Source organism: Cephus cinctus, unplaced genomic scaffold, assembly GCF_000341935.2.
Source record: "Cephus cinctus unplaced genomic scaffold, Ccin1 Ccin1_scaffold0129, whole genome shotgun sequence".
Classification (NCBI taxonomy): Eukaryota; Metazoa; Arthropoda; class Insecta; order Hymenoptera; family Cephidae; genus Cephus; species Cephus cinctus.
The window spans coordinates 1,878,905-1,898,054 of NW_014332862.1; the positions used below are offsets into that span (position 1 = coordinate 1,878,905).

The window sequence follows — 19,150 nt, forward strand, 5'->3', positions numbered from 1 at the left end:
CAGGTGGTTAAAATGGAAATTAACTCTCCAGACGCTCTGGATGCTTAAGAATGTCAGTATGAGAGGGAATAGGTTACAGCTGGTCGGCCAGTGACATTAAACGCAATTCAAGCTTTTTAAAAAATGTCTACTGTCTTCTGTGACATTGTAACGGCACTTAAACTCAATGAGGAATAATGATTTTAAAAAAATAATAATATAATAAAAAATTCAGAGCTTCCTCCCACAGAGCTTTTCAATTACTACCAAAAACAAAGTGTATGGGTAAACAAGTTTTTCAAATAATCTCCCTAAACAGGTTAGGGGATGATTTCTTTAGGAACCGAACGCTTTAATGTGCTTCCGAAAGAAAAAGATAATAAGAGCAATTTGGTTGGCAGTTGACAAGAAAAGGCCGTGAAGGCTAAGTTGTATCAGAGCCAATTACCCAAGAATATAATCGAATGGAGAAGCGTTATTTACTTTTCCATTCATTTAAAAACGTGTTAAAATGCAAAAAGAAAACAAAGTCTCACCCTATCGGCAATAGATGGTAGTAAAGAATAGATAGAGAAGGAGACGAAAGTGGAAGGGAAGGAAGTCATGGAGAAGTTTGTGGAGGAGGAAGGGGGGCTGGCTAGCACGAAAATGTATAGGGGTGGCGAAGCGGCGTTCGGGGGTTGGAAAAGTAAAAAGGCGCCGGGGGCTCCGTTCAATACCGGACCGCCGGCGCAAGCGCCTTCATTTTGTTTTTCCTACATGTACTCATAGCTTTTGTTTTTCCAAGATGGCCGACCGTTACGACGCCGACGCTGCAGCGTCGGTAAATAGTCTCCAGGGGTGGTGCGATTTACCTTACCGACTGCGCGGATGAACCAACAAACCCCTAGCGTAGAAACGACCGACACGCGGCGCTATACGCCACACATCCTGTGCAGGGTTCAACGTCCAAGTCTCCGGACATGAGACTCCCTTTTCATAGCTCGGGATTTTTTTCTCAAAATTTCATCCACTTATCTAACAAGCAATCATGCGCTTTAAAAATACACACGATTAGTATGATAAATGTACTTTCTTTTAATTAAAAATGTTCTCGTAAAACAAGCTAGCTGTGAAATAAAGGTAATTGAATTATGAAAATTGTAAAAGTTTCAAATGATAATCGAATCAACTTCCAGTACGATGTGAAAAGTTAGCGAAGGTATTAACAAGTGTCAGAAAATAAGCACCAAAGATATCGACTGTTTGGAGAAGCTGATGAAAAATAAAAGAAAAAAAAACAAACATCTGGCAATCAATTTTTATTTTGAGTATTTTGTCAGTACAATTGGTTCTGACAAAGGTGGAGGATATCGCAGAAAAGAGGGGTGACATTGTCAACCCAAAGTCAACAGAAAACAACACGCGGCCAATTCTCTTCACTGGAGGGTGTTATTCTATACATTACGTCGATCCTTAGACTAATTCTTAAAAGCCGCGGATAGAATAAGAAAGTTGAAAAAATATTTGTAAAAAAACATTCCTGAGTAAAAACCAATGAAAATAACTTGATAAAGGGAAAATGGAACACAATAGCTACCTACGAGCAGGTACCATATCAGCTTAGTAGAAATGTTCAGTGGCCATTCGAATGCTCGAGGGATTCAAACTCATCCCGAATAAAAAGCACGGATAGCAACCTAACCTAACGCAAAGATAGTCCGGCGTATTAAGCATAATTCGCACGTTTATCGCATGAAAGGAAAAAAGAACGGAAAAAAATGGAAGGGAGTAATCTCATATCTCTAGCTGGGGCCCGAATGGCGGGCGCAGTCATTTTCCCGACTGGAGGCTCCGGGTATTTCCTGGTCGTAGGACGCCTAAAATCCAGGCTCCCTCTGGAAACACCCTTAAAACCCACTCCAGAGATCGAGCCTGGCGGCGCCATCCCCTTCGCATAGCACGAGGGCCAAACCGAGCCCGTTACATTCTGCAGATATTAAGAACGTTTCGCAGAGCGATTTAACTGCTGAAGGGGAACACGCTGTTTTTATGTCTCTTGCTAGAATGGCTCAGCAGATGAAGATGCGCAAGCGCCCGCGACCATCGTGCTACATGGAGATTAGGTTTAACAGCCTTAATTTTAAAAAATTGTCCCGACTCAAATTCTCCCATTCTCCTGCCCGAATAAACTTCATACGGATGAACTCTTCTGATTGGCTGAATCTGTCCTCACTGTTTTATACCTTTATGGATATTTGACCATCCAGGTTTTCATCCTTTTCACGCTTCCGATGTTCCTGCTGATCCTGTGGGTACTGATGGATCCTTAAGGATGCTATGAAAACGTACCAGCTTGCCACTGGTACGTATTGTGTGGAGTCTCCCTTATTTCTGTTAAATAATACAAAGAAGACTATCAAAATCCATAATTCGTCGATGATGGTAAAGTGATGAGAGGGAAGTTCAAAAAAATGTTGGGATTGACAGAGGGCTGTAGAGCGAATACAGGATGGGATAGTATCGAGGGAGGAAAGTGAGGTCCGATCCTCTCGCTACGTCGTGTGAATTATTTACTGTCGTTCTTTGATGTATTATTTGAAAATCCCAAATAAAAAGTATTTAACGGATCCGCGTATAACGTAGATAATCGATCCGATGAGAGAATTAGAATGATTTCATATCGAGTCATTCCATTGTCCTATATTTCTAGAAACCCGACACATGCGTCAAGATCGACAGCTCCACGGTATTGCTTTGCGTTGAAGCATAGATAAAAATCTGTGAAATTTCATGTATGCAAAATTTAACGAATTCTTCGAATAATTCCTATTGTAATTGGAACTATGAAAATATGATGATTTGGTAGCATGAAGTAGGTGTTCGCCGGCTGCAATAAAATCCACGTTGAGTCAGGTTCCCAGACTCGTGTAAAATATTGCCACGAATTATCATACCATCTGAAATTAAAGGGCTGAAATTTCAGGGTGGTACCGTTGGCGTCGGCGTCGGAGTCGACGTTGGTACCGGGGCTAGCGATGTTGACGGTCACGTGGTGGTGGTTCCCAGTGGAAAATAATTTCGGTGGCTCCCTCTCCCGGGTATTCTCAGTCGTAGAGAACCAGGAGGAGAGTCAAAAAGGGAGAGAGAGAGAGAGGAGTGAAATAGGGGTAGAGAGGACTAGTAAAGGGGCGCACCCGCGGGAGGGATGAAACACGTATATGAACTAAAATTCTCATACAGCCACATTCACTCTCGTGGAAGATGCCCTCTGCAGCAACCAGTACGGAGACATCATTTTCCTGTCCTTCGTCTTCCCTCCAACCCCTATTATCCGTCGTCTTACCCTCCTGCAGATTTAGCGTCATTCTCTACGTCCGTTTCGTCCCTTGTTTTTTCTCTTACCATTTTTTTTCTTCCCTCCGTCGTTAACGGCAGCGCCAGGATCACCGTCACGAGAAGCGGCGTCAGCATCGCCGGCAACCCCCGAAAATCCTCGCTATCGTTCTCACTCCCGATTTTTCTTTGTCAGCGTCTGCGCAGCCACGCCCACAGCCGCGATGGCGGCTCGAAATTCGCGATGAGGGCGCCGCCCTCACCCGCGAGATTCTTTTTCTCTCCCAGGGGTGTATTTTAAGAGGGTCCTCTCTCGTCCTGGCAACCCTTCGCCGGCCTTGCCCTCTTCATCCCTCTGGCTCATGGCTCTTTCTGGCTCTGGCTCACGCTTCTATATACCTGTTTTAACCTATACGTACATAATATATATATATATATATATATATATATATATATATATGTATATGTATATAAACATTGCTACATAAGTCTATATAAGTATACTAGTATATACTCCTTCCTCACAAGGGTAGTACACGCACCGACTAACCCCAGCCACTTGGCTCGAATGATCCCTTTAGAGAGGTGTCTCTCTACCTCGGCCTGTTTCCGAACCGGCCGGATTACGAAAACTCCAGAATAGCCACTGGCGGACTAATCCGGCGCGTAAATCGCCCGGCACGATCACGCCAAGTCGCAACACATTACGGTCAAGGCATCCCTTTGCTGTCGACTCACTCCTCGAATTCCTCACAATTTCCAATAATCATCGTAATCGTTCTGATCGGTATACCTAAAACAAAAAGATTATTGTTATAAATCAAACAGATTCAATCGCTCTGTTTTATGATATTTAACGATTTTAAGTAATTTGGGTAATTTTGTAATAATATTATGTATCTGTCTCTCTGCATATCTATACCTGTAGTCCCCATTCATGAATACTACACGTAAATATATAGTCAAACACATATGATATACATTATGCTACATTATTGAGAAGCAATACAGTATACACTGTTATTCAGTACTATTGCACCAAGATGATTCTCTCCATTCGATCTCTATGAATTCAGTAGAATCATCTTTAGGTAGTGGGGTAGTCCTGAGAAATTGTGCATACTACATTAGACATGTGGTATTTGAAATATCAAAGAATACGGATGCTGGATTACGCTCGATCTGAAACCGATGGAGCTAACAAGGTTAATCAAGAGTATCCGGCTGATCTGGCCCCTTCTCATTGCTGTCAAATTGCCGAAATTTGTAGGATAGTTTCAGATTCTGCTAACCGATGTTACAATCAGTCAAGCAGTAGCCCAAATGGTTAAGTGAATATCAGATAGCAATGGACCACGATGTCTTTGACTCTCGAGACAAAGTATATATAAAAAATGTTAGATTTTTAAAGTCCTATCTAGTGGGTCTATCCTGGACGGTAGGTACTTTACGTTAGATGAATATTTCAGGCGAGTGGAAGAGGGAAATGAAAAAAAAAAGGTAAACTCATATGTCTGTTAAAACTAAACATAGAGATACAGCGAAGGCAGAGAAAAAATATCCTTTAGAGAAAATCGATGAAATTTTTCACGGGGTGGCATGGTCATTCGATACGCACCTGAACGTGTTTTCGCGCTTTTATGGAAAAGCGAAGCGACACGACGTATGGAAGCGCTGGCGGGGCTGAAGGGGTTGGTACGGAATATACGGGGTTGTTCGTCGAGTCGGGTTACTGCGCGAAGGGGTTGAATCTGACGGAGAGAAAAAAAAATGGGAAAACGAGAGCGAAGCGATCGGGGAAAGGAAAGCCGAACAACGCAAGTCAATCGAGCGTCTCTTAATAGAAAAGTGGGGTCGATTAATGGGTTATAGGTAAATCGGTGCTCCTACCTTTTTCCCTCCATACTTTTTCCCTACTTTCATCCCCATGAAAATCCTTCTTCGATATATCCCTCGGCGAATATCGCTCTTCCGTTTCCACCACCTTTGTTATTCGGCGCGGCTACCCTTTACACCCTTTATTACTGCTGTCGATAATTCAACCCCGAAACCATAGCATCTTTCCTATACCCCCGTAAGATTAACTGACTCTTTCCACCCCTTCCTTTCATCCCCTATCCCCATCGAAAAAGGAAAGTCCTTAGCGATTTAAAATTTCTTACATCGTTTCCTCACTTATAAATTTGTGTTTATTTAAAAGGCGACTGAAATCCAAATGGAAGAAATACACGTGTTAGAATCGAGGGGGTTTTCTAAGTTTACACCCTTGCAGTTAGATATATCCTAACCTCAAACACATTGAATGTAAATGCGTTTCGCTCACCTTCCTTTGTCTTCGGCAAAAGAAATACGACCTTCTTTGTATGGAAGCTTGTCTAATACGTCGCGGTGGGGTAAAATTTGGAAATTTCGAAAGGGGGTGTAGCGTTGGGAGGTTGGCACAGCTGCGCGGAATGCCGAGTAAAATTAGGATAGGTATAAGTCTGCGTGCCTGTACGTGTGTCTGTTTTTTCGTCTTTCCTTTTTTGCACGTCCGTGAGCACACGAAGGTTGGTCGGCTGTTGGGAAGGTGAAGGGGCTAAAGGGAGGGGCGAGGGCCCAGGGAAGTATAGGAAGGTTGAGTAAGGGCGAGGTGAGGCTGAGGGGGGATAGGGTGGTGGATCAAGAGATGGGAGAGGGTCGATAGGTGGGCGCAAAACCGCCCCAAAGCACATGCTCGACCTGGGACTTCGAGGGTGGTAACGGGTAGCTGTTTAAATATCCTCTGTAAAATGTTAAACAGTCTGGTAATGTCCAAAAAGCTTCTTTTCTCGTGTAAACTTATTTTACCCTCCTTATGGTTTTTGGGAGCCTTTTCATAATTTTTCCTTTTTTAATTAAGGCTACCTCGGGCACCCTCCGTTTCGAAATTTCGCAACCCTCCTTTGACACCGTCCCCAAACATTGCGGTTCGCGTGATACGTAAACTCCCGCAACGTGTATCCTGAACTTTTCGTCTATACATTTTCAAAACACCCTCCAACCGCGTACCCCTTTGTACAAGGGTGCGAAACAGAAAGAATATATACGTACCCTGATCTCGCAAAGGTATTCCTAATAGCTTGTAGGTCGTGGGATGTAGGTAACTACGCGAGGCCATTTTAGACTCGTAAGCGTACGAGGCTCCCTGACGTCTGAGATTTAGAAGCCGCAAAATACAAAAGCAAAAGCTCTAATAATTTTCGTTGACAAAAGCGGGTTCGTTCTGGTCGCAGCACGCCTTGACGTCCCTGACGTGCTCGGCGTTCCGCCATTGTTTTCTCTCGTGTAGACCGAGGCCACCATTAACATCGAATTGCGTAATATCGCCGCAGGCCACTCCTTATCGCCAATGCTAAAATAGGATACCCGCCAATTGTGACCTTGAAGAATTTCCACGTTTTATTTGTTTCAAACCTAACGATAAAGTTACGCTAATCAATTCCAATTTTTTTTAAAGCATATTTATTGCTTTCTACTCCTCTTCATACAAACCATCGTAATTCGCTTGACTCTGAACAAAACCGGGTATTATTTACAGAGGAGTACTGACATAACAGTAGTGTGTCAGTTCCATCGATATCATAAGCACAACACGATACAGCACATATAGAGTATACAATACGCGTATTACCATATCGATAATATTGTAGTACGCACGAAGCAACAGTATGCGGAAATATTACTGCACGACGGAATATCCGGCGTCAATTCGAGCAGAATGAATGAGCGCGGAACCCATAGAAAACTATGAGGATTCATTGAAGCATACAAATTCTTATTGATACACAGCATCCAAAGTCCCAGTAAACTTACGCAACTCCCAATGGATAGGTTCGTGTCTAAATCATGATACATAAAAATGAGGTAAAATCCCCTAAAAAATTTTACACGAAGTGTGCGTAGAACGTCTCTTTTAAGGATACATTCTTCACCAGTCGTAATTCTAGTACCAAAAGAGACGCAGGATAATGATGAAGAGAACGATACGAAGATGCCTAGGAGTCAGTGAAAGAGGACGTTCGGTATGATGGAAGCGTCGGCGTCCGACGTGGTTCAGGATAGAAGTAAAATATCAAAGCGCGCCGGCAACGGTTATCAAAATTGCGCGTGCCATTATAATTTTAAAGCCGGCTTTCCTCGCTCGCAGGGCCGCCGCGTCGTTGACCAAGCCTAGAGAGGGGTGGCTACGAGGGGGGTCAGAGGCGTCGGTTGCTCGCTGGTTCGTAGGGTGGACACGAACCGCGGTGCAGGGTACAGGGTACGTGGGGCTGGAGGGCGCCACCTGAGGGGCGCTGGGGGCGAAGGGGGGTTGAAGTGAGAAGGGGGGTCCAGCCGCGTCGGAGGGACGGAGGCGAACGAAGCACAGAGAGGTCTGTGAGGTTTCGTGTGGATGGGGCGGAGGTGCGAGGGGGTGGTAAAGGGGTTGCAGGGGGGGTGAGGGCGGTCAGGAGGGAGGACGGTCATTTATTTCCCCCGCACGACATAATTTATCGCGAGGATTTTCGCGAAAGCACGCAGAGCAGCGATAGAGAAAGAGAGTGAGGACGGGGGGAGGGGGGGTGCGGGGAGCGTGAGGGTTGAGGGGAGGGATGAGGTGAGACACGAGAAAGGGACTGGTGGGGAAGGAAAAATGAGAGGGTGGGCTTGGGCTATACGAGGGTAAATTCGTAGCAAGAGCCTAATACGTCCAACTCGCGTGCATACTCCGAATCCTTGATTCCTAGCTACCCTCTGCTGACTACCCTCGGTTGGTTATATTACAGTATCTTCTTTGATCTTTTTGATTTTTGCTTAAATTTATACCTTGTTTATCGTCGCTATGGAAAATTATTCCGTAATATCGAAGCAGCACCATCGCGGGGCAGTTCGTTTGCATCTATCCCTCGACCATCTGCATCTTCAGGTATTTCTTCTTCTGAGATGCATCCCCTATTTGAATGCTTATGGCCATGAATATTTTAGATTTTTATTGCCACGTACGTATGCGACGAATCTTTGTTTATGGAACTACCCTTTGCACAGCTTCCACCTCCTTTGATCTCGGTATCGTATAATTTCTGATATCGGAAACAATTGTAAGATGCTTTAGATTCTCTTGGAGTGGCTAGAAAAAATATTTGTCGAACGTACAAAGGAGTGTTAGGGATTTTTGTAAATGGTAACTGAAATAGTGAGAAGGGGTGGCGGTCATTGATTTCCGGAAGGTCCTTTCTCGCACGAGTGAAAACCCCTGAGTTTCGTACCAGAAGCAAGAGGGGAGATAACCGGAAGGTGTTAGAAAGACTGATACATTAGGTCGTATTGGGGCTTTTCTTATGGCCTGGATGTGATCGGGACTGAGACTTGAGACAACCGTTGTCTCAAAGCGCGCGAAGATCGATCGTGGAAGCCTTGAAAGTAAGGGATGTTATTGCGAAATTGATCCCTAGGTCGGGGGCTCACGGCGCCATTATCCCCGTAAAAGTTGCGTACTGCGCATCGTTCGCCGAGCCACCCCTTCTACATTCGCTGAGCAGCAGCCACCCTCCTCCTGCGCCGCCGCCTCGCCAGCCCAGCCTCGCGACCTCAGAGGGGAAAAATACGGCGACGGGATCACGTACGGGGGTGGCTATGCGCGAGGGGCAAAAAGTTACGGGACTCCTGATTGGTCCGTAGCTTCTCGGTGGGGAATGCTTTATTCTAACTCACCCTCTCACCCTACCACCCTCGAACCCTTCCACCTTCTACCTTTTACCTTTTATCCTCCGCCACACTCCGTTCCCTCCTTGCCCACCGAAAATGTCCTGGGGGATTCGCAGGACTCCAGCAGCCAGAACCTTATTAACGCACCTTAAACGCTTCGAAACTACCCCCAACCAAACTCGCAACCCTCTTTCAGTTGGTACCCAACCTGGGCATACGTACCTATAACTACCGACTAGACGACCATGGCATCAATATCTGAATACCTTAATAACCCCTAGTTCCGAGCACCTCCGTTCATCCCCTAACTCTTCCTCGTGGTAAAGAGGGATGGACACTCCGCTACATAGCAAAAGTTCTCGCCGAGTTCAGGGGTTATTTGAAAAAATCCAATTTCACCGACCAACCCCTAGTCAGGACTACCTGCGAGCCAGATGATTGATGGTGCTACGGCGTCGCCAACCGATAAGGTGTCCTATGTACTTTCACCAGAAACCCCTTCCAAGGCAGAACGAACTCCAAATTCGACAACGAAATCTCTTCAACCGTCAATACTTCAACGAATAAAAACAATTCATTGTTAAGATTGATCAATCCTGTCTAAGGGTGGCTCCTCGTATAAACGTGATTTGCGACTGCCTCTTCAATAACTACCCCTTCGTATGAAATCCGATGCAACGTACTTACTGAGCTCCTTGCGATTGCTTCGAGAGCTTGTTGACGCAAATCCATATTAATCGCGAACAATTTTTTACAAAAAATGAGAATCAAAGTCCAGCACTATTAGAACTGGCATTTGTCTCCGAAATGGGCTCTAACTATCCCATCCCTTAAATTATCTAGCAGAATTTTACCGATGAATCGTTTATCACAGATAATTTGAAGCATAAGATTTGACCGAGTGACAGGGAGGGGTTCTACCCGTCATCCCCTATGAATTTCGATTTAATCCCTTGAAGCAGCTAATTTTAATCTTGGCTCCCTCATTACCATTCGCATAGTGCAATGGTCAAGCCTGCACTCCGAATATTAAATCCCCGATAAAATTGCACGGAAATTCACCTTGAATTTTGCGTTATTTCCATTGAATCCGAGTATTAAAACGCTGAGTGTGACGAGAGACAACTCGCATAGAAATGTATGTCCGTATATTACTGGAATTATATAATATTATCAATATGTATTACTGGAACCAAGTGATAGCCTAAAAAAATTAGTAACATCGTATCGTTCCACCGCGATGATAAAACTTATGACAAACATGTAAACAAATATGATAAACTCGTTGATCTTATTAAAAAATCTTAACAATCTGCAAAATACAACATCCCCATAAACCCCTATATCTTGAGGCACCAGAAACGGTACCAATACGACAACTAGAAAAGAAATTGTCGAGGTCCGATCGAAATACTTATGAAAATATGACAGATCCAGCAAACAAAGTTAAATAACAAGGGCGGAAAGACGGGAAAAAAGTAAAGAAAAAAGAAGAATAGCAGGAGATCACATGACGGCCGGCGCTAGAGGCGATAATTAATCAAGCTAAGAAAACCGAGCGGACGGGGGTGGATTTAAAACAGAGGTCGGCAGCGAGAAGAGAATTTGGCGGGAAAAACGAAACCAAACACGACGTGTACGGAAGGGGACACACGGGGCGCAATACATCACGTTGTCCCGGACAAAAAAGTGGAACGGCTCGAGGGGCGTCAGCGGTGGTTAGAGGGTGGTACCTTTTTTTCCACTTTTTTTTATTTTTTCAACTCCCGAGTCCCACGGTGGGGATATGGCCGAACCACCCCTCGCCCCCTTCTAATTCGACCCCATAGTGTCGAGGGCAATACCAAGAAGGACCGAGGGTAATTTTTAAAATGCCGCTTGCGGGAAAATAAAAATTAGCAAGAGAGGGTAGCTCCATCGGTCTTCCAGGCCATGCCACTGGGACCGTAAAGGAGAAAGGGTTGTATTGGTTTAAAACAAAAAAATCCTGTATATATATATATGTGTATATATATATATATATATATATATATATATATATGTATATATATAATATATACTATTTTCAAGCTATACTAATTCTACCTCTGCTCTTCAGGGATCGTCGATTTTGTCAGTGCAAACTGAACGTCGATCTCCAGTAACAGGAACTCCTATAGGAATTCCATAAGGGCTGTATATACAGGTTGTTTCATGGTAAACAACACTGTACAACGTATCTATCGAAAAGTATATCCAAAACCTTCTACGAGAACTCAATTCGCATATACATAGTATACGAACCCTCTAGATTTGTTCTCTCCAGTCAGGACTCGATAAATCTTCCCGGACCGATATCGTACTTTTCCTCCGTTTTACAATTTTTTTTTGTCAGTCCCTCCCCCTCTCACCCAAGCTTCTCTCGCAGCGTCCCGACGTGCTCGATTGAATTTTTAATCGTGTCAATGAGAAACGAGACGCTCGACGCGTCAAGAGTATCTTTCGCTACGATCGCTGCCATTTGCCACGAATAAACTTAAAGGTCGTTCATTTTCCGGGAATAGTTACTTTCCTGAATATTGTACAATTTTTCAATTTTTTTTTAAAATTACATTAAACCAAATTACTTTTCTGCAATTCTAGTCATGATTGTTTCCCTCGTATTTTGTACAAAACTCGACTCTGCTTTTGTTTTCATAATTACCCTGTTGCACTGAAGTTCCATAAAGAGTCGAACGATGAACATTTTCGCTTGGAAATTTCAATAGATGCTGAAGGATTTTTTTTAACAAATATCTCGGTCCATGCATATGATGCTGGGAAATATTTCCCTGTAAAACGATACAGATATATCATATCGATACAGACTCTTGAAAATTAATTTAGTTATTTGCAGGCGGTGTACAAAATTGCCTGTACTTTGAGGCTACTTTATGGTTAATAAAATATAAAATAGTGTCGTCAATGTGATACCGATAGACTACAGTCAGATAAAGGATCGTTTTTCAGATATAAAAAAAATTCCTGTCAAATGTTAACTATCCTGCTATTTTGTATTCCCGATCGAACCAGCGCGTTACCAGATTAAATCCAATTGTCTGGCAAATCGAATCAAATAAGAACAGCACTTTGGCGATCTGCATACAACGAGGCTCTGATTATCAATCCGCAGATAACAGCAGCTTTGCGTAAGGAAATATACAAAATTAATTGGTAAACATAAGAATATTGAATTTTCCTAGAAACCCTGTATATGCGCAAGAAATAAGCTATAAATAATGCAATATTTATTAAGATGCGCAAAATCTATGAAAAACAATACAAAAGAATTCTTAAAGATAAGAACCACCGAGTCCACCAAACAGGTCCGTGCAATAAAAATAAAATCCACAAATCCCCTAAAATCCATCTTAATCCATTCATCCATTTGTGCTTTAAAGCGTCGCTTAATACTCCAATTAATGTAATTTGTTTTTCAGAGGGGTGAACGCCGTAGCCCATGCACAGTATAGTTGGAAGTTGGTCTGCCGTCGACGTCGTCAACCAGGAGGTACCGGAAAAACCTACCCCCAATACTATATGTCTGCACCTCCATTCCCATATCCGGGCGGTAAGCGAATCTAGCCAAGCCGGCCGACGGTCATCTAAACTTTTCCCGTAATTAGTTATAAATTTCATCCGCGTTCTCTGTAACAATATTCCGACCTCGTTGGAACACTGTGTAGAGAGAAGCCGGCCGGCCGGCTTCTGGGTTGCTTATACAGAGAAAGACCATCACGTAGGGGGTAGCGGTAGCAGCCAGGGGTTAGGTAGGATACGTAGCCAGCCAGCTAGATAGGTAGATAGATAGATATCTAGGGAACTACATGGCTAACGTGTACGTGGGTTCAGGGGTGGTAAAACTGCTGGGGCTGGTGGTGGTTCCGCGAGCGGTGGTGGCGCCGGGCGATAGGGGTGGCTGACTAGCGGCGACTCAAGTGAGAGAAAGACAGCCCGAGGGAACGAGTCTGACAAAGAGAGAAGAAGGAGAGGGAACAAGGTACCAGGGTGACCAACCAACTAACGAACGAACGAACGAATGGGGTATAAAGAGAGCGGGAGAGAAAATTGAAGCCCAGTCGAATGAGTTTGGGGTGGGGGTGGCGGCCATTTTGTGAACAGGGAAAAACACCCGCCCCGAGATACACGGCGCGAGAGAGCGAGAAGAATCGGAAGAGAATCGCTCTGAGAGAAATGGGTGATGACCGGTGGGTGATTGAGGGACGCTGGGGTTACAGGGGTCAGGAGTATTCGGGATTGGTGGTTCTTGAGCGTTAGGTGGGGGAGAGAGGGAGGGGGAGGAAATCGTGTACCTCCACCCCTCTGCCAGTCGCAGTCCTCGCCTTTCTCTCATTTCTCTTCTTTCTCTCATTCATGCCACAGCCTGGACCCGTATTAAGCAGAAAATGTAGATGAACATTAGGCCACAGTCCGTTTGCCTGTACGCGACTATACGCGCCAATTGTGCGTGCGTGACTTATAATTAATACATCGTCGAATTTCTCAATCTGATTGATGTAAACGGATATCCCAGCGTTTCCAATAGGGACGATAACGCGTGAAGAAACCATTTTGAGATTGAGGATGGTAAAATTGTTTACTTGTTTTCACTTTTACATTTTTTTCTCTTCAATTCTCGCCCGAGGATGGAAGCGCAATTACAGGTCTATTCAATGTGTCGAGGGTAACTCTGGAGCATCTACAGCTTCCCTCAAAAGGCAATTCCTCCTTTGACATTCTTTCTGGAAATATTTTCAAAAGGAATGCCGATTACTAAACGTTTCACATAAACGATACTTTTCTCTCTTGGACGGATGAGAGTCGCGCCATTAGCACAGACATTTTTTCATCAAAGAGATAACCAACGTACGCATATTGGCTGAGATATTTTCATGTGAATTTACAGATTTTCAGCTTTCGCTATATGGACCATTTTAAGTTTCTCCTACGGGTATTCTAACGCCACGTGCGTTTTCTTGTCTGCGTAAAAGCTCAGGTGCACCGAGCGAGAAATTAACCGAGCCTCTAACCCCTGTTTTATTAATGGGGTTTCGTCATGGGGAAATCGACAAGAAGCGGCAAGGGCTCAAAGCGAAATTCTAGCTTCTTTTGGACTCCTCTAAAATCTCACGGGACCCTCGACGAATGGGATTCAGGGTTGATACGCACGTACAATCGAATTTGCAACACTCTGAACACTCGGCGAAACGGATTCTCATTTAAAACAGACCCCGACACCGATGCCGGACCTGCGCGATCATTATGTCCAATTACAAGGAGCTTTCATCAGCCGCAGATTCAAGGTTTGGAGTTTTGATCAGGAGCCAGAAGCAGTACCGGGTGATCACCCTTTCACCGAACAGATGGAAAAAAGTTCCAAGGTCTTTAGTGGTACAAAGGTGTCGGCTGAAGTAAAGAGGCAGGGGGAAAATTAAAAAAAACTTTGTCTTCAAATTTATTTTGAATCACGGATTCTTAATCACGATTACCTAACCATATCGCCCTTCTGCTCCACCCACCATGACACCCTGAATTCATTGTCATGCACTTGACCACTCGCATTTTCGCTCTTTGACCTCGTTCGATACTTTTGACCTATTTGAAAATCAACTGCTACGTGTGAGCAATGTGAAGAAAAAGGCCAATCATTTATCTTTATAAATATCCACGAACTGTAGACTTGTAAGAGTAAAATGAGGGTAGAAAAAAAAAAGTGTCACGTACCAGTCAATTACGCATGCATATAACATACGTTAAATATATGAGCTAAATACTCGATGTATATAATGAATCGCGTACAGTTTACAAACGATCAAGCAATTCCAGTTGGACTGTGGACACGCGTTTATCACGATGCACGGGAATATATTCTTCTTACGTTTCCTAGACCATTGCCGTCCGCCATAGCAGTGCTTTATGGGTAAATTACCGTGAGTATCGTCAATAAAAGCGAACTGTAGGTATACAAGCGCGAGAATAACAAAGTCACCATATATATATATATAAAACAATAGTAGGAATATCAGATACCGGGGTACTATCAGGTTATATAATTGTTATCGTCAAAACTTTCTCCACGCAGCATCCATCATCACCAGTACCAAGGGAGACGAGTAAAGAAACAAAAAAGGTGATTAACGAAAGGTAAGAAAAGGTGGAGGGGGTAGAAAAAATTAATTTACACAAAAAGTCCCTAGGGGCCATGAGTGATAAAGGGGGTTCTACAGGGGCGGGGGGGGGGAAGTATGGCAGAGAATCGAAACGCCCTATGGCTGCGTACGCGAGTAAAGCGTCCATGGAGCGAATAGAGCGAGTTGAGCGAATAGAGCGAGTATGGCCGAGCTATGCCTCGTGCTCACGAGACTCACAGACTCACCGGCTCATGGTATCTCGTAATAACAGATGTAAATTACGTATATACGTGGTGTACTGTGTACAGCGGGGCAACGCACGTGCGCCAGTAGTGGTTAGCCGCCGCAGGTCGAGATATTTGCAAGCCAAATTTTAATACCAGAATTAATTTGACCCACGGAGATGAGGCTCTCGGCTCCGCCTTCGCGTACTGGCACCGGACTCTCCTGACTCTCCTGTAGTGGCGCGGGGAGGGAGCGCATTATAAAAATGTAAGCTAATTTATCGACGTCGCGCGAGCACCGTAACTCGCCAGGAAAACTTTCCCCGCGAAAGGGCCACTATATACCTGCGTCTACGTACGTCCCTGGCCGGCTGAGTTCGTGGATGCCTGCCTACGTAATTTCGCCATTATATCATGAATTATTATAGAGGTATGTAGGAAGGTACCTGAACCTATCCCAGGTAGTACCTACGTTAGGTACCCTCGGCCACGAAAACTATACCCCTACGGTATCCTTTTACGTTTTGCTCTAGTCTGCTTCAGTCATACTCCTACTGGCCCTGGGGCTAAGTTGGCTGGTAGCGTCTCCCCTATACAAATGGGCAAAGTAAACTTCGCCATTACGAAAGTCCCTGCGACTCTACGAAGTTACCCAAGCGTCGCCATTTCATACCTACAACTTTTAAGGGATGCTCCATTGACTATATCTGAACTCGAGCGAACCACCGTTTTCTATATATTAAAATTATTTTACATTTTTTTTAATATGCAAAACGAAACTTAGTCGACGTTGGTATACCTTCTAAAGTTCAGCCATTTTGTATCTACGTACTCTGTCGTACACGGGATCCAAGTAACTGACTTCGCTAATGGAAATGTCTCCTGGATAACTGATGAGACGTCGCTGGACGTTTTGATATTCCGGTTATTCCACCCTAGATAAAAAAAATAACAAGAGGGTAAAGGGCTGCCTCCTGGCGGAGGTTTGTGTCAACCGAAGGCATCTCCTAGGAGCATTAATTCAATATCTAATTAACTCATTTCTATGGAGTTTCGTTCGGTCAGTCTCTCGGGCGTACTGTTTCTATTTTACGATCTGTCCACCTGCACCCTCTATCACACTCTTTTACCACCCCTCACTCTCTCTCACTCGTTCGTTCTCTCTATCATATGCTCTGACTCTCGCACTCTCTTGAAAAATGAGAAAAAGCGCCTTTTTTACCACAAGCACAGCGACCTACACCCTCTGCATTGTAGCTACTGGTTGGAGTTTACCTAGGAACAAAAGTAGTCAGGGACACGTAGAGTCAGACATGCACATGGGATAGACAGAATGCCACGTAGACGAGCCATTCCTGAGCAGCCGATAAACTTTGTCGATTACACTTTCTCGTGGAGTGGCCCGTACCAGGCGTATGTGTGTTCCTCATGCGACACCTATGGCTCCGATGCGCAGTGCGCGTATATAAGAGTCCAGTGAATCGTGTGAATTATGCGAATAGTATAGACAGAGTTAAAACTCGTGTGAGTGGTTCGGCCGTGTGTGCCTTAATGAATCCCACTCGCCAAAAACCCAGAGGAAAATCTACCGAAAGTAGGTATGGGATTTGGACTCAAAAGGGTGGGGCATTTTACCACCAGTGAATTACGCGTCTCGAGATTCCGTCGAGGGTTTGGTTAGAACTTTCCTGAAGGGTTCTAGAATATCGAGAGGATTACGGCTTGTACGATGAAAAAGGATCATTCGCTGGAAAATCAAAGCTGACTCTTCAGTCTACGATATTGACCTTTACGCTTGATCTTGCAAAATTGAGGTTAACCCAGAATACACCAGTGAACATAGAAATGATGCGTTAGGTAGATACCTGATATTTTTATAATTATCGTTGCATTATCGTGCATTATCGTTGACCCAGAAAGTCAATTAAAGTTTCTTGATTTTTGACCTATCACCTTTTATCCATTTTTTATCCTTCTCTCTCTTTTCATTTATCAACTTATCTCTCACGCTGTTTAACTTTTTTTTACCATCCCTTCATCCCCTCCGATACTCTCTCTTCCTCCTACCATCTTTCTCCGTATCTCTGTATCTCGTTCTTGGTCCATGCTCCGCCATTTTGCGACCTTCATCGATTCTGCGCCCACGCATACTCACTTCACGCCATTTTTCGGACTGCCTTCCTTTTTAGAAGGCGCCACCTGTCACGCTCCGGCACTCTGTCTTCAACTTGCTCTTGACGCACCTCGTGACCTCAGCTTCCGTCTTCAACTCGTAGAACCACATTTGCTTTTCTCATGATGTCGCCTCAGTACTATTTTTCAGTCTTCAGTCACGATCAGCGGACACAATGATAATGTGAATTTTCAAAACGTACAATCTTACATAGAAAAAATTTAACGTACAACAGACCAAACAGCGACCGTGTGTCGTTCGCGTGAAAACGACGCGTAAACTAAACTCTTCGACGTACCGAACTCCTGCAGCCTCAAACTGGATGACCAGTAGTAGATCGCCGGTTCTACCCGTTTTTCGACGATTTGCATAGAGCTAGCCGAATAGCAGATTGGACGAAAAAGCAGCTTCTATTCTATAGTGTAGCTGCTGCTGCCATTGTTGGACCCCCAGCAAACCTACGAATTGAGCATGAGCTCAATCCCCACCCTTCGTCCTTTCAAGCATAAGGCCCAGCCCTTCGCTACCGGCTCTGCAGACCTCCTGCACGGTTCTGCAGGATCCTGCAGAATCCTGCAGAATCCTGCAGGATCATTTAGCGTCACATGAGGATTTTTTAGAACTTTTTAAGGAATTTCACGTATTCTATAGTCTCATATGTGTATTTATATATACATATATACATTAGCTAGAATCTCATATTACTACTTTTCATCTTGAAAAGCAGACACATCCGATATTGTGGAAATGAGATGCGTGTCATAATATTATTTTTATATGAAAAATAAATGCTTGATAAACTGTTTCTATAATTTTAGCTCTAAATAAAGATTAGATTATTTATTCATTATTGACAGTATTTACTAAACCCTCTTATTTTTACTGTTAATATATAAATTGATTGTTTATACTACATAATTGATATGCCGTAATTAATTACTGTGATCTGAATATTAATGACCTTTTTTAAGGATTGGATGTTCCCAAGGATATCAAGCTAATGAATGCAGCTGTATCTTAAACCCTTTCTCGTGATTCTAGTTAATGAATAAAGCTAAAGTTGTCATGCAGCAGATATTATATGTAACGGTATCTCTATTCGCCCCTTGGCAAAATATTATTTATGAAAGGGAAGGCTTGAAAAAGATCGAAAAAAAAGGAGACGGTAAAACTCCAAGGACCACTTTTCGTGAGAGAATCTTCTTAATGAATAAAGCTAAACTTGGAATATTGACCTGACGATGTCAAAGTGATCGTTGGATGCTGCAAGATACCCCAGAAGTACCACCCCTTCGTGAGAACATCTCGATTTAACAAATCCAAGCACATTATCAGCAGACAAGAAGCAGAAAAAGCCTGCAACCCCTTCGTGAGAACGCGCCTTAATGAATAAAGCTAGCAAAGATATCCTTAGATTTCCTAAGTGCAGAATCAAGGATCCAGCATCCTGCACAGATGGACCCCCAGCAAAGAGACCGGTTCCTGCAGAATCTGCAGCCACCCCTACGTCGAGCATCACAAGTAGAGAGGGGGACAGGGAAAACATCCCCTAAGCGTGACTAGAAAATAGGCGGGGTCAGCCAGCAGGTTGTTATGGGGTTCCAGGG

At 43.9% G+C, this 19,150-nt stretch overlaps 1 long non-coding RNA gene across 1 annotated transcript; it reads right to left on the reverse strand.

Annotated features, from left to right (window-relative positions):
• Positions 1 to 1,284: 1,284 nt before the first annotated feature.
• On the reverse strand, positions 1,285 to 17,794 carry LOC112493685. Its single transcript, XR_003058302.1, has 4 exons — positions 17,526 to 17,794; positions 3,837 to 4,087; positions 3,364 to 3,703; positions 1,285 to 2,352 (listed from the first exon to the last, which is right to left on the reverse strand). It is a non-coding gene; the product is annotated as an uncharacterized LOC112493685 (long non-coding RNA).
• Positions 17,795 to 19,150: the final 1,356 nt, after the last annotated feature.